The sequence below is a fragment of the Melanerpes formicivorus genome, unplaced genomic scaffold, assembly GCF_026170545.1.
Source record: "Melanerpes formicivorus ecotype bairdi unplaced genomic scaffold, bMelFor1.0.p_v2 SCAF_179, whole genome shotgun sequence".
Taxonomy (NCBI): domain Eukaryota; kingdom Metazoa; phylum Chordata; class Aves; order Piciformes; family Picidae; genus Melanerpes; species Melanerpes formicivorus.
This window is the reverse complement of record NW_027142531.1, coordinates 106,009-120,431: the sequence shown is the minus strand read 5'-3', so window position 1 is coordinate 120,431 and position 14,423 is coordinate 106,009. Positions and strand designations below refer to the sequence as shown.

General features: G+C 56.9%; 1 long non-coding RNA gene across 2 annotated transcripts; it reads left to right on the top strand.

Moving 5' to 3' along the window:
- The first annotated feature begins 3,482 nt into the window (after nt 1-3,482).
- On the top strand, nt 3,483-12,957 carry LOC137457436 (uncharacterized). 2 transcript variants are annotated; one of them, XR_010991252.1, is made up of 7 exons: nt 3,483-3,596; nt 5,338-5,499; nt 5,593-5,671; nt 9,313-9,817; nt 10,362-10,535; nt 10,780-10,939; nt 12,400-12,957. It is a non-coding gene; the product is annotated as an uncharacterized lncRNA (long non-coding RNA). The 2 variants fall into 2 exon arrangements; XR_010991251.1 differs by lacking the exons at nt 3,483-3,596; nt 5,338-5,499; nt 5,593-5,671; nt 9,313-9,817 and having other exon boundaries at nt 10,186-10,535.
- Nucleotides 12,958-14,423: the final 1,466 nt, after the last annotated feature.

Genomic DNA, 14,423 nt, shown 5'->3' with positions numbered 1-14,423 from the left:
CGACCCCTGTCTGCCCTCTCTGCTTCTAAAAGGCTTTTAGCATTGGAAAATAAAAGCCAGGTGGGGGCCCGGCTGCTGCCCACGCCCAGGGAGGTGCTCAGTGCTGCCACCCGGTGTGTAACGGCCGGCAATGCAGCCGTGCCGCGGCGTGTGCCGCCCCGTGGGAGCTCAATGCTGCCACCCTGTGTGTAACGGCCGGCAGTGCAGCCGTGCCGCGGCGTGTGCCGCCCCGGGGGAGCTCAATGTTGCCATCCGGTGTGTAACGGCCGGCAGTGCTGGCGGAACGAACGTTTTTCTGACAGCTCTTGGAGGAACGTTTCTGTACAGGTGTTCCCCAGGGCTCCTCAGCTGCTCAGAACTCAACGTGTTGTCTTGGAGGGGAATAAAACCCATGGAACGCTGAGCGTGAGGTCACAACGCAGGCACCGCCCCCCCCCAGCGTGGCACCGCCCCCCCCAGCGTGGCACCGCCCCCCCAGCGTGGCACCGCCCCCCCAGCGTGGCACCGCCCCCCCCAGCGTGGCACCGCCCCCCCCAGCGTGGCACCGCCCCCCCCAGCGTGGCACCGCCCCCCCCCAGCGTGGCACCGCCCCCCCCCAGCGTGGCACCGCCCCCCCCCAGCGTGGCACCGCCCCCCCCAGCGTGGCACCGCCCCCCCCCAGCGTGGCACCGCCCCCCCCCAGCGTGGCACCGCCCCCCCCAGCGTGGCACCGCCCCCCCCAGCGTGGCACCGCCCCCCCCAGCGTGGCACCGCCCCCCCCAGCGTGGCACCGCCCCCCCCAGCGTGGCACCGCCCCCCCCAGCGTGGCACCGCCCCCCCCAGCGTGGCACCGCCCCCCCCAGCGTGGCACCGCCCCCCCCCAGCGTGGCACCGCCCCCCCCCAGCGTGGCACCGCCCCCCCCAGCGTGGCACCGCCCCCCCCAGCGTGGCACCGCCCCCCCCAGCGTGGCACCGCCCCCCCCAGCGTGGCACCGCCCCCCCCCAGCGTGGCACCGCCCCCCCCAGCGTGGCACCGCCCCCCCCCAGCGTGGCACCGCCCCCCCCCAGCGTGGCACCGCCCCCCCCCAGCGTGGCACCGCCCCCCCCCAGCGTGGCACCGCCCCCCCCCAGCGTGGCACCGCCCCCCCCAGCGTGGCACCGCCCCCCCCCAGCGTGGCACCGCCCCCCCCAGCGTGGCACCGCCCCCCCCAGCGTGGCACCGCCCCCCCCAGCGTGGCACCGCCCCCCCCAGCGTGGCACCGCCCCCCCCAGCGTGGCACCGCCCCCCCCCAGCGTGGCACCGCCCTCAACAACATGGCGCCAGATGCTTAAAGTGGCTCAGTGCAGGGTTGTGGCTGCTAGAGGTTGGAGCTCTTCTGCTGTGTCCCAGGTCAGTGCCAGTCTCTGCTGCTTTGGGGGGTTTCTCTATAGCAGCCGCTGGAGCTGCGCGGGGCTTGGGGGGGTGGCCAGCGGCGGGGCAGCGCGGGGCTTTGGGGGGGGGGGGAGGGGGGCGGGCGTGTCCGGGCTTGGCCGGCGGGGCTCTGCGGGGGTGGCGGCTGCTGCCTCAACCGTACCCAGAGGCCCCGTGGGAGCTCAATGCTGCCACCCTGTGTGTAATGGCCGGCAGTGCAGCCGTGCCGCGGCGTGTGCCGCCCCGGGGGAGCTCAATGCTGCCACCCGGTGTGTAACGGCCGGCAGTGCAGCCGTGCCGCGGCGTGTGCCGCCCCGGGGGATCTCAATGCTGCCATCCGGTGTGTAATGGCCGGCAGTGCAGCCGTGCCGCGGCGTATACCGCCCCGGGGGAGCTCAGTGCTCAACCCTGTGTGTAATGGCCGGCAGTGCAGCCGTGCCGCGGCGTATACCGCCCCGTGGGAGGTCAGTGCTCAACCCGGTGTGTAATGGCCGGCAGTGCAGCCGTGCCGCGGCGTGTGCCGCCCCGTGGGAGCTCAATGCTGCCACCCGGTGTGTAATGGCCGGCAGTGCAGCCGTGCCGCGGCGTATACCGCCCCGTGGGAGGTCAGTGCTCAACCCGGTGTGTAATGGCCGGCAGTGCAGCCGTGCCGCGGCGTGTGCCGCCCTGGGTGAGCTAATTTCTGCAGCCTAACTGCGCTGAATGCTCGAAAATTCTTAGGGGAAGAGCGGAGGGCGGAGAGCTTGACTCGAGCGTCGCTATGGATCCGGCGCCTGCGCCCTAGCCCGGCTCTGCTCGCGCCAGGGGGGCAGCGTCCCGGTGGTCGCTATGGACACGGCGCCTGCGCCGCAGCGGGTCCGGTCCCGGTGTCGCTGCCGGCCCGGGACTCCCAGGTGTGTTCCTTCCGGCGTCTGAAGGTGGTCTGGGGCCATCGGCAGGGCTTTTGGGGGTGACGGAGGAGGTCTTGGGGACACCTAAAAGGGTCTGGGGATACGTAAAGTTCTCGTGGGGCCATCGGAAAGGGTCAAGGGTCGTGGGGAGGCAGCTGGGCACCTCCGACGGACCCTTTGGGAGGTCTCTGCAGGCTCCCGTGGGAGCTGGGGGTGTCTCGGGGTGGGTTTGGGTTTGGGTTTGTGCTGCAAACAGCGTTGATAATGACTTAGAGAAAGACACACAAGAGACTCAGTAAGTCTCTTGTATCGTGCTTCTATTCTGGCGCCTGACACAGGTAGGATCATTTCAAAAGAGCTGTGTGTCTTCAGAGAGGTTTGGGCAAACTTTTATACAAAAAGTTATCTGTCTATAATGACAGAGGTCCAGATGCTGCCTATCTATACAAAGCTTATCTCTCTAAAAGAGCAGAAGTACACATATCATGCAGGTGTCCTTTGTCTTATCCAAAAGAGCATCTTGTCCAAGACTAACAGAAGTGAATCACTGACAAATCCTGTTATTCCTTCTCTATCCAAAGGCTGTCTGCCAACCCCTCTCCCCCTCCCTGCGTCCCAGCATTTCAGCTAACAAGCGGAAAATTCTTATCAACTCTGTGGTTCTGTTAATGAGACTTTTCTGTTCATCAGTTCCCCCCTTTCTCACAGCCAACAGTATATTCCTATACTATATTTTCTTCAGGCAAACTTTGGACCCAGGCTTTCTGAGCTATCTTTCCCATGCTGACACTTGTGGAAGGTACTCTCAGATGTAGTCACCCAGTCTGATGCCCCCCAAGTCCAATTCATTGAGGCTTCCCCAAATAAAGGGGTCCTCATTTGGCCTCGAGGAAGTTCAGTGCATATCCAACAGTTAGAGAGATTAGTTTGCAAAGCCAATTCTTGCCTAACGTGTAAGTACATATTGCCTTCCCATCCCTCAATTTCCTTGCTGTGCTGCAAAGATTTTGATAGGAATTTCTAGGTATTAACTACAGCCAGGGCAATCCTTCAAGTGCCCTAGGAATGCAGTGAAAACCTTTTGGGAATTGTTCCTGCTCTGGTACTCCTCAAGCTATGAGGAGCTCTTCAGGGCAGCTCCAAGGTTAGGTTTGGATTCTCCTGGAGTCTCACACAGAACGAGTCTCACGATTCCAGTGGTCTCATTTCATAGCTGCATTTTCTTCTCTCTGCCTAGGTGACAGGACGACCTCACTAATGAAGAGAGATAGCCTGAGCTCTGCAGGAACCTTGAACCCAAGCAGCCAGTGCCTTCTGTGAGTACTAGCTGTCCTTGCTCAACGTGGAACTAGTTGAGAGCTGAAGCCAGACCACGCCATAATTCCCTCAGCTTCCTCTTCTGCAGATTAAACAGTCCCAGTTCCTTCAGCCACTCCTCCTAAGGCTTGTTATCCAGACCCCTCACCAGCTTTGTGGCCCTTCTCTGGACTCACTCTCTCACAAGGGGTGTCCTGGGGAACACCACTTGTGCCCGGCCGGCCACCGGCTGGGTTTAACTCTGTTCCCCACCGCTCTTGGGGCCCAGCCATCCATCCTGTTCTGCTGTCCAGCAGTCCCTTTGAAAAACAATCCATCTGAAAAAAGAAGTAGCAGAGAAGGAAAGTTGAAGCTGCAAGGATTGCAGTCCCCTCAGTTCTGGTTGTAGCCAGGTGGGGGTTGGTCTCTTCTCCCAGGCAAGCAGCACCAGAACAAGAGGACACAGTCTCAAGCTGTGCCAGGGGAGGTTTAGGCTGAATGTTAGGAAGAGGTTTACAGCTTGGCCGAAGACTCTTCTGATCCCTGTCTTCTGGTCGTGACCAGCAGCGTGCACGGGTGGCCAAGAAGGCCACTGGCAACCTGGCCAATATCAGGAACAGTGTGGCCAGCAGGAGCAGGGAGGTCATTCTGCCCCTGCACTTGGCACTGGTTAGGGCACACCTTGAGTCCCGTGTCCAGTTCTGGGCCCCTCCGTTTAAGCAAGACGTTGAGTTGCTGGAAGGAGTCCGGAGAAGGGCAACAAAGCTGGGGAGGGGTTTGGAGCACAGGCCTGTGAGGAGAGGCTGAGGGAGCTGGGGTTGCTTAGCCTGGAGAAGAGGAGGCTCAGGGGAGACCTTCTTGCTCTCTGCAACTCCCTGAAGGGAGGTTGTAGCCAGGTGGGGGTTGGTCTCTTCTTCCAGGCAAGCAGCACCAGAACAAGAGGACACAGTCTCAAGCTGTGGCAGGGGAGGTTTAGGCTAGAGGTTAGGAAGAGGTTCTGCACAGAGAGAGTGATTGCCCATTGGAATGGGCTGCCCAGGGAGGTGGTGGAGTCACCATCTTTGGAGGTGTTCATGAGGAGACTGGATAGGGTGCTTGGTTGCATGGTTTAGTTGATTAGGTGGTGTTGGATGATAGGTTGGACACGATGATCTTGAAGGTCTCTTCCAACCTGGTCCGGTCCATTCCATTCCATCACCATCTAATCAACTAAACCATGGCACTGAGTGCCTCATCCAGTCTCTTTCTAAACACTTCCAGTGATGGTGACTCCACCACCTCCCTGGGCAGCACATTCCAAAGGCCAATCTCTCTTTCAACCTGCTCTATTCTATTCTATGAAGACCTTCTTCCTAACATCCAGGTTTAATTGGTGAGAGCAACAGACTTGGTTGCTGCCACCCGCTGCTAAGGGGTCTGAGTGGCCCCCTAATGGGGTTTGGAGGCAGGTAAAGGTTTCTTTTGGCATGTGAAGGGGTTTTGTGGGCATCTAGAAGGGGTGTGGAGCCCCCTGAAAGGGTCTGGGATAGTGTCAGGGGGTTCTGGGCTGGTCTACCAGCGGGTCTGGGGACATTAGAAGCGTCTGGGGGTACCTAAAACGGATCTGGGCGTATCAGATGGGGGGTTTGGGTGCATCCAAAGGGGTTTTGTGGGCATCTAAGTTGGGGAGTCTGGGGGGGTCCTGAAGGAGTTGGGGGGTTCTCCTCAAGCTATGAGCAGACACACAGACAGTTGTTAACGGACTTTCTTTGATCATTCCAGGTCTGGTGTGCTGGGACTGGCAGGATCTTCCTGAGCTGTCCACGTACAGTTTCTGTCGACACTCTTCAGCTCGTACATCCGGTTTGCTGACAGAGGGTGTGGGGTTTGTGGGGCCCGGCAGCGAGAGTTTTCCAAAGAGGAGCTCTTCAGGGCAGCTCCAAGGTTAGGTTTGGATTCTCCTGGAGTCGCACACAGAACGAGTCTCACGATTCCAGTGGTCTAATTTCATAGCTGCATTTTCTTCTCTCTGCCTAGGTGACAGGACGACCTCACTAATGAAGAGAGATAGCCTGAGCTCTGCAGGAACCTTGAACCCAAGCAGCCAGTGCCTTCTGTGAGTACAAGCTGTCCTTGCTCAACGTGGAACTAGTTGAGAGCTGAAGCCAGACCACGCCATAATTCCCTCAGCTTCCTCTTCTGCAGATTAAACAGTCCCAGTTCCTTCAGCCACTCCTCCTAAGGCTTGTTATCCAGACCCCTCACCAGCTTTGTGGCCCTTCTCTGGACTCACTCTCTCACAAGGGGTGTCCTGGGGAACACCACTCGTGCCCGGCCGGCCACCGGCTGGGTTTAACTCTGTTCCCCACCGCTCTTGGGGCCCAGCCATCCATCCTGTTCTGCTGTCCAGCAGTCCCTTTGAAAAACAATCCATCTGAAAAAAGAAGTAGCAGAGAAGGAAAGTTGAAGCTGCAAGGATTGCAGTCCCCTCAGTTCTGGTTGTAGCCAGGTGGGGGTTGGTCTCTTCTCCCAGGCAAGCAGCACCAGAACAAGAGGACACAGTCTCAAGCTGTGCCAGGGGAGGTTTAGGCTGGATGTTAGGAAGTGGTTTACAGCTTGGCCAAAGACTCTTCTGATCCCTGTCTTCTGGTCGTGACCAGCAGCGTGCACGGGTGGCCAAGAAGGCCACTGGCAACCTGGCCAATATCAGGAACAGTGTGGCCAGCAGGAGCAGGGAGGTCATTCTGCCCCTGCACTTGGCACTGGTTAGGGCACACCTTGAGTCCCGTGTCCAGTTCTGGGCCCCTCCGTTTAAGCAAGACGTTGAGTTGCTGGAAGGAGTCCGGAGAAGGGCAACAAAGCTGGGGAGGGGTTTGGAGCACAGGCCTGTGAGGAGAGGCTGAGGGAGCTGGGGTTGCTTAGCCTGGAGAAGAGGAGGCTCAGGGGAGACCTTCTTGCTCTCTGCAACTCCCTGAAGGGAGGTTGTAGCCAGGTGGGGGTTGGTCTCTTCTTCCAGGCAAGCAGCACCAGAACAAGAGGACACAGTCTCAAGCTGTGGCAGGGGAGGTTTAGGCTAGAGGTTAGGAAGAGGTTCTGCACAGAGAGAGTGATTGCCCATTGGAGTGGGCTGCCCAGGGAGGTGGTGGAGTCACCATCTTTGGAGGTGTTCAGGAGGAGACTGGATAGGGTGCTTGGTTGCATGGTTTAGTTGATTAGGTGGTGTTGGATGATAGGTTGGACACGATGATCTTGAAGGTCTCTTCCAACCTGGTCCGGTCCATTCCATTCCATCACCATCTAATCAACTAAACCACGGCACTGAGTGCCTCATCCAGTCTCTTTCTAAACACTTCCAGTGATGGTGACTCCACCACCTCCCTGGGCAGCACATTCCAAAGGCCAATCTCTCTTTCATCCTGCTCTATTCTATTCTATGAAGACCTTCTTCCTAACATCCAGGTTTAATTGGTGAGAGCAACAGACTTGGTTGCTGCCACCCGCTGCTACGGGGTCTGAGTGGCCCCCAAATGGGGTTTGGAGGCAGGTAAAGGTTTCTTTTGGCATGTGAAGGGGTTTTGTGGGCATCTAGAAGGGGTGTGGAGCCCCCTGAAAGGGTCTGGGATAGTGTCAGGGGGTTCTGGGCTGGTCCACCAGCGGGTCTGGGGACATTAGAAGCGTCTGGGGGTACCTAAACCGGAGCTGGGCGTATCAGATGGGGGGTTTGGGTGCCTCCAAAGGGGTTTTGTGGGCATCTAAGTTGGGGAATCTGTGGGGGTCCTGAAGGAGTTGGGGGGTTCTCAGTGAGGTTTTGGAGTCTCTATGGAGTGCCTGGAGTCTCCTGGAGTGCCTGTGCTTGAAACCCCCCCAGAGGCCGTGCAGAGTGGTGCTCACAGTAGCTCTGCAAGTCTGCCATGGGCTCAGGAGGCTGTGGAGCGGTTAAACCTTTTCTTTTGCTCAAGCACAATCTTTCTGAATTCTTGGATTTTTTTTTTTCCCAGGGTGATGTGAAACTGTCTGATTTTGGGCTAAGCACAGCTGTTCAGAAGTCTCAGAGACCTGAGCTCTACAGGAACTTCGCACACAAACCCCCAAGTGCTTTCTGTGAGTACAAGCTGTCCTTGTCCAGCATGGAGGTAGTTGAGAGCTGAAGCCAGACCACGCCATAATTCCCTCAGCTTCCTCTTCTGAAAAAAGAAGTAGCAGAGAAGGAAAGCTGAAGCTGCAAAGACTGAAGTGAGTGGCCAGTCGTTCTACATGAACAATTGTCTTAGTGCTAGCAAGCAGGAGGCTCTGAAGTGTGGTACTTTGAGAGCTCCATTCATACTTGCCCTTCAGGAGGAGCCAGCTCTTTCATTGAAGGATCTTCCTGAGGTGTCCAAGTACAATTTCTGTTGACACTTTTCAGCTCTTACATCCAGGTTGCTGACAGAGGATGTTGGGTTTGTGGGCCCTGGCAGCGACAGTTTTCCAAAGAGGAGCTCTAAGGCCAGCTGCAAGGTTAGGTTTGGATTCTCCTGGGGTGCCTGTGCTTGAAAGCCCCCCAGAGGCCGTGCAGAGTGGTGCTCGCAGTAGCTCTGTGCAAGTCTGCCGTGGGCTCAGGAGGCCAGTATCTAGAGAGAGGGAAGGACAGAGACACTTCTAAGACAGTTTTAAAGAAATAATTATGAGAAGAGGCAAATTAATTCTGGGGACTCATGTGATATATCTGTTCAAGAGAAAAAAAAATGAAGGAGGTTTCTGACCATAACCAGGCTGACAAAGCACAGTAATGTGGTTTCCTATGGGATTCAACTCCTCCTGCATTGCACAGGACACTTCAACAGCTGTCCTGACAAGCTCTAAGTAATGAACTTAATCCACCCTGTGCGAGCAATGGGGCAAAAGATTACAAAATCCATGTATGCAGTTGAGATGTGTTACGTTGGGACGCCAAGGATCAAGCTCATCAAGTGGAACACCACTCGTGCCCGGCCGGCCACCGGCTGGGTTTAACTCTGTTCCCCACCGCTCTTGGGGCCCAGCCATCCATCCTGTTCTGCTGTCCAGCAGTCCCTTTGAAAAACAATCCATCTGAAAAAAGAAGTAGCAGAGAAGGAAAGCTGAAGCTGCAAGGATTGCAGTCCCCTCAGTTCTGGTTGTAGCCGGGTGGGGGTTGGTCTCTTCTCCCAGGCAAGCAGCACCAGAACAAGAGGACACAGTCTCAAGCTGTGCCAGGGGAGGTTTAGGCTGGATGTTAGGAAGAAGGTCTTCATAGAATAGAATAGAGCAGGTTGAAAGAGAGATTGGCCTTTGGAATGTGCTGCTCAGGGAGGTGGTGCCCAGGGAGTCACCATCACTGGAAGTGTTTAGAAAGAGACTGGATGAGGCACTCAGTGCCGTGGTTTAGTTGATTAGATGGTGTTGGAATGGAATGGAACGGAATAGAATAGAATAGACCAGACCGAGTTGGAAGAGACCTTCAAGATCATCGTGTCCAACCTATCATCCAACACCACCTAATCAACTAAACCAAGCAACCAGGCACCCTATCCAGTCTCCTCCTGAACACCTCCAAAGATGGTGACTCCACCACCACCCTGGGCAGCCCATTCCAATGGGCCATCACTCTCTCTGTGCAGAACCTTTTCCTAACCTCTAGCCTAAACCTCCCCTGGTGCAGCCTGAGACTGTGTCCTCTTGCTGGGCCTGGTGATGATCAAAGTTCTTTTCCAAGCTGCTTACTCCTGTTTGGTTTTATTCTCCTGCATGAATTGTCAGTTCAAAGCACTCGAGAGAAATGGTGTGATGGCTGTGCTGCCAAGCATCAGACTGGGGACCGAAAGACAACCTCCTGTGGATCGATGTACCGGGATATTCCAGGAACCTCTGTGCTGCCACAGACCTGGACTTAAACTCGTTCCAGATGCCGCGGTGTGTTCCGCATGACAATCGCACTCGGCACGTGAAGAGTGGCCAAGAGACTTCCCTTGTTACCTTTGTGGAAGGCTTTTGTGTGTCCCCCGGCCCCGGGGGCCGTGTTCCTCTCGGGCAGGCTGCGGACGAGGCTGCCCTCGGCAGCAGGCGTGCCGCAAGCGGAGCGGCGAAGCTGTGTTCCTGGCAGTTCTCTCTCCGCCTGGATCAGGACGAAGGTGCCGGCCGACAAGGACTTGCACTGACACAGGGTCAGAGAGCTGAGAGCACCAAAGGGTTTAATTGGTGAGAGCAACAGACTTGGTTGCTGCCACCCGCTGCTAAGTGGCCCCCACGTGGGGTTTGGAGGCAGGTAAAGGTTTCTTTTGGCGTGTGAAGGGGTTTTGTGGGCATCTAGAAGGGGTGTGGAGCCCCCTGAAAGGGTCTGGGATAGTGTCAGGGGGTTCTGGGCTGGTCCACCAGCGGGTCTGGGGACATTGGAAGCATCTGGGGGTACCTAAAGTGGAGCTGGGTGTTTCAGATGGGGGGTTTGGGTGCAACCAAAGGGGTTTTGTGGGCATCTAAGTTGGAGAATCTGTGGGGGTCCTGAAGGAGTTGGGGGGTTCTCAGTGAGGTTTTGGAGTCTCTATGGAGTCCCTGTTGTATCTTGGGTCTGCTGTGGGATTGGTAGTGACTGGGTGCTCCGGTTTTGGTGGCTCCAGGGCAGCAGGTACCCACAGGGCTGTGCCTTGCTTTATGTTCCCCAGCTGTGGGCCAAGCAGGAGCCCCAGGGGAAGGGAATTTCAGCATGTGGCGGGTGATAGTGGAGGCGACTTCCTGACAAAATGGCTTTGGGGGTTTGGTTAGGTCTTGTTTTTATGGTTGACTCACTCTTGCTTTCTTTCCTTTTTTTTCAGGGAGCTTAACTGCTTTGCCTGAGGACCAGTTGCAGATTTGTATTCGGCCTCAGCCACAAGCCCTGACGCGGAGCGGGGTGCTTTGGTGTCAGAATGTGGAGCTGTTGGAAACCCAATTGCTCACTGAAAAAAAGAAAAGGAATAATTTGTCATAAAAAAATCCCCACAGTTCCTGTAAGCTTTCGAGTTCCTACTTAATAATATAAAGCAGTTTGTGGTTTGGTTGGTTTGGTTTTTTTCTTGTTGTGCTGCAAAGATTTTGATAGGAATTTCTAGGTATTAACTACAGCCAGAGCAAGCCTCTACTTGCCCTGGGAACGCAGTGAAAACCTTTTGGGAATTGGTTCTGCTCTGTTACTCCTCAAGCTATGAGCAGACACACAGGCAGTTGTTAACAGAGTTTCTTTGTGCATTCCAGGTCCGGTGTGTTCAGACCGGCAGGATCTTCCTGGGCCATCCGATTACGGTTTCCGTTGACACTTTTCAGCCCTTACATCCGGTTTGCCGACAGAGGACGTTGGTTTGTGGGCCCTGGCAGCGACAGTTTTCCAAAGAGGAGCTCTAAGGCCAGCTGCAAGGTTAGGTTTGGATTCTCCTGGGGTGCCTGTGCTTGAAAGCCCCCCAGAGGCCGTGCAGAGTGGTGCTCGCAGTAGCTCTGTGCAAGTCTGCCGTGGGCTCAGGAGGCCAGTATCTAGAGAGAGGGAAGGACAGAGACACTTCTAAGACAGTTTTAAAGAAATAATTATGAGAAGAGGCAAATTAATTCTGGGGACTCATGTGATATATCTGTTCAAGAGAAAAAAAAATGAAGGAGGTTTCTGACCATAACCAGGCTGACAAAGCACAGTAATGTGGTTTCCTATGGGATTCAACTCCTCCTGCATTGCACAGGACACTTCAACAGCTGTCCTGACGAGCTCTAAGTAATGAACTTAATCCACCCTGTGCGAGCAATGGGGCAAAAGATTACAAAATCCATGTATGCAGTTGAGATGTGTTACGTTGGGACGCCCAGGATACAGCTCATCAAGCTCTCCTAGTGTTTAGACGCAAGATGGAAGAAGGAAGGGGGAAGACAGAGCAGAAGGTCTATTTAAATATGAAACTCCTAGGCTGAAAGAAAAGAAAAACATTTTAAAGAGCACTCAGTGAGACTCTGTCACCAGCATAGCTAATCACAGAATCACTGAGTGTTAGGGGTTGGAAGGGACCCCAAAATAGCATCCGGTCCAACCCCTGTGCCAGTGCAGGATCACCTGGGGCGGGTTTTGAATGTCTCCAGAGACTCCACTAACTCTCTGGGCAGCCTGCTCCAGGGCTCTGGCACACACAGTGAAAAGGTTTTCCCTTCTGTTCCTGTGGAACTTCCTCCTTTTATTCGTCGGACGCAGCGAAGCCGCTGGGTCGTGTTGCTGCGGCAAGGTGACCCACCCTGTAGTTCAGGGCCTGGGTCTGTGCCTTCATGGCAGCCTGTTCCCTTGGCACCCTGTCAGCTTAACAGCCCTGTGCTCGGGGTCTGTGTGACGAGTTGTGGAGCCCTCCATCCCCCTTCTGTCCCCAGCAGCAGCCCAAGGTCCCTGGAAGCAGGGCTGGGGAGGCTGCTTTAGGCAGCTAACAGGAACCAACCTTGCCTGGCCCTTAGGGGGCTGAGGTCAGTCCCTGGGCTCCTGAAGAGGTGGTGTTGCGCTGCTGCCAGGAGGGCCGGCCCGTAGGTGGGGCACGGGCCAGAGCCTGTGGCTCTCTGTGGGGCTTTTTGGGAGTGCTGCTGAGGCCTCACTCTGTCCTGTTGGCATCCTGTGTCAGGGTAGCCAGATCCTAGGCCTGATGTCTATCGTTAGCTCAATCGCAGAATTTGCTCGTCTGCTGTTCCTGTCCGTAAATTTTTGCCAGTGCTTCTGTAATAAAAAGGTTTTTATTTCTCCTGTAACTTGCAAGCTGGTGACCTCCTTAGGAGCACCACTGTGTTGTTCACAAAGTTCTTTGCTGTTGCAAAGCTGGGAGAAGTGTGAGGTTCAGCTGATGAAGTTTCTCTCTTTAGGGGTGTCTGCTCAGCCGTCCTCTTCCTGGATCTCGGAGCTTTGTCTCTCCCTGTTTGCGGTGCCCCGACAAGGACTTGTGCCGACACATCCTCGGGAAGCTGAAACCACCAAAGGGTTTAATGGGTGAGAGCAAAGCTCAGCTGTGTGCTGAAGCTGCAAACCTTGCCCAGAAGGCTGTCCCCGGCTCGGGGTGATAAAAAGAACAGGAGCGTAGCCGCTCGGCTGTCTTTCCTTCTGTGATGCCACAGCGGGGTGGGCGAGGATACAGCAGAGGAGCAGTGAGGGAGGGGTGAGGGCAGCCTCCCACAAAGGCTGCTTGCAGACCTGAAATGCCAAATGTTTGAAATGCCAGGACGTTCTTGGAGGGGAGGGAAAGCCCCGGGCAAGTGTAAGAGTGAGTGTGAGGTGTTCCAGCAGAGGAACAGCGGTGCTGCTTATTGAGAGATTGCAGAAGGGCAGTGATTTGTGTGCAGAAAGGCCTTGACGTGACCCCCCTCTGTTCTGTAGAAAGGCTTCTAGAGGAGAAAAGCACATCCTGAGCAGAGCCACGGGGGGGTGTGGGGTGTGGTTTGAAGCAGAAATAGCAACTGTCTCTCAATTAAAACAGTGGATTGTCTTTCGTGTGTGTGTGTGGTGTGCTGTTTTTTCATTGACTGGAAAAAGCTCTGCAGGGAGACCAGCTGATCTGCTCCCGAGGCACAGCAGCACCGGACCTGCTGAGCGCTGGGGGCCTGTTAAGGAGGGTCTGCTGTCATCTGAAGTGGGCTTGGGGGCATGAAAGGGGAATTTGGGGGCATGTGAAGGGTTCTGGGAGCATCTAGAGGTGTCTGGGGACCTCTGGAGGGGCTCCTGGGTCATGTCTGGAGGGTCACGGAGGAGTGGGGGGGTCTGTGCCTCAGTGTGGTTTCGGGGTCTCTGTGTCAGGTCCCCACAGCGTGTGGGTTGCTGTGTGGCACTGCTGGAGTCTCGGTGTCCCTAGCGCCCCTGGCTCTTCTGCTCACTGCTCCCACCTTGTGGGCACGGCCAGGTACTGCTTGCTGTCGCCTGCTGCCAAGGGTGTGAGTGGCCTCTGCAGGGAGGCGCAGAGAGGTATTCTGGGGCGTCTAGAGGGGCTTTGTGGGCATCGAGAGGTGTCTGGCGGCCTCTGGAGGGTCTCCGGGGGGGTCTCTGGAGGGTCCTGAAGCAGCTGAGGGGGCGGGGAGTGGTGGTGTTGTGTTAGAGGTCTCGGGGGGGGTTCCAGGGTTTGGGGTCCCGCAGGATTGGGGTGGTCTCACCCCGGTATTGGGTGTCCTGCAGTCCCAGGGTCCCCCAGCCACATCTCCCCCGGCATCTCAAGGCGAGCTGCGAGCACCTCAAGGGCCTTAGAGGGTGAGAAAGGAGGGCTGGGGGCATGTAGACGGAAGTGAGGGCACCAAGACGGCACCGTCCTCCCCGTGACAGCGCCTGCCCTTCCCAAGATGGCGCCGCCCTACCCGTGACAGCGCCTGCCCTTCCCAAGATGGCGTCGATCTCCCCGTGACAGCGCCTGCCCTTTCCAAGATGGCGTCGCCCTCCCCGTGACAGCGCCTGCCCTTCCCAAGATGGCGCCGCCCTCGCCCCGTCGGCTCCGACCTAGCCAGCGTAATCCTCGTCCCCTCTGCTTTCTCCGCTCCGCATCAGCGAGCTCAGTGTGGACTCTGCTGCTCTCTGGAGTTGCTCTGTGCCTGCTGCAGGACTCTGCTATGGGTTTGAGGGTGGGCGGCAGCGAGGGGGGGGCCGAGAAACACCAGCGGCGGCGGGGGGGGGGGGTGGGTGTCGATTTGCCGCGGTCGGGAGCAGTCTACTCCCAGTTCACGAGCTGTTCTCCTGTCTCTCCCAGCTCTTGCAGGCTGACCCCAATGCCCTCAGACTCGCCCAGCGATCCCAGGGTGAACCCGGCAGCACCCAGACTCGCCCAGCGATCCCAGGGCGAACCCAGCAGCACCCAGACTCGCCCAGCGATCGTCACGTGATTAGGGGCCGCGCAAAGGAGGGGCGGGGAGCA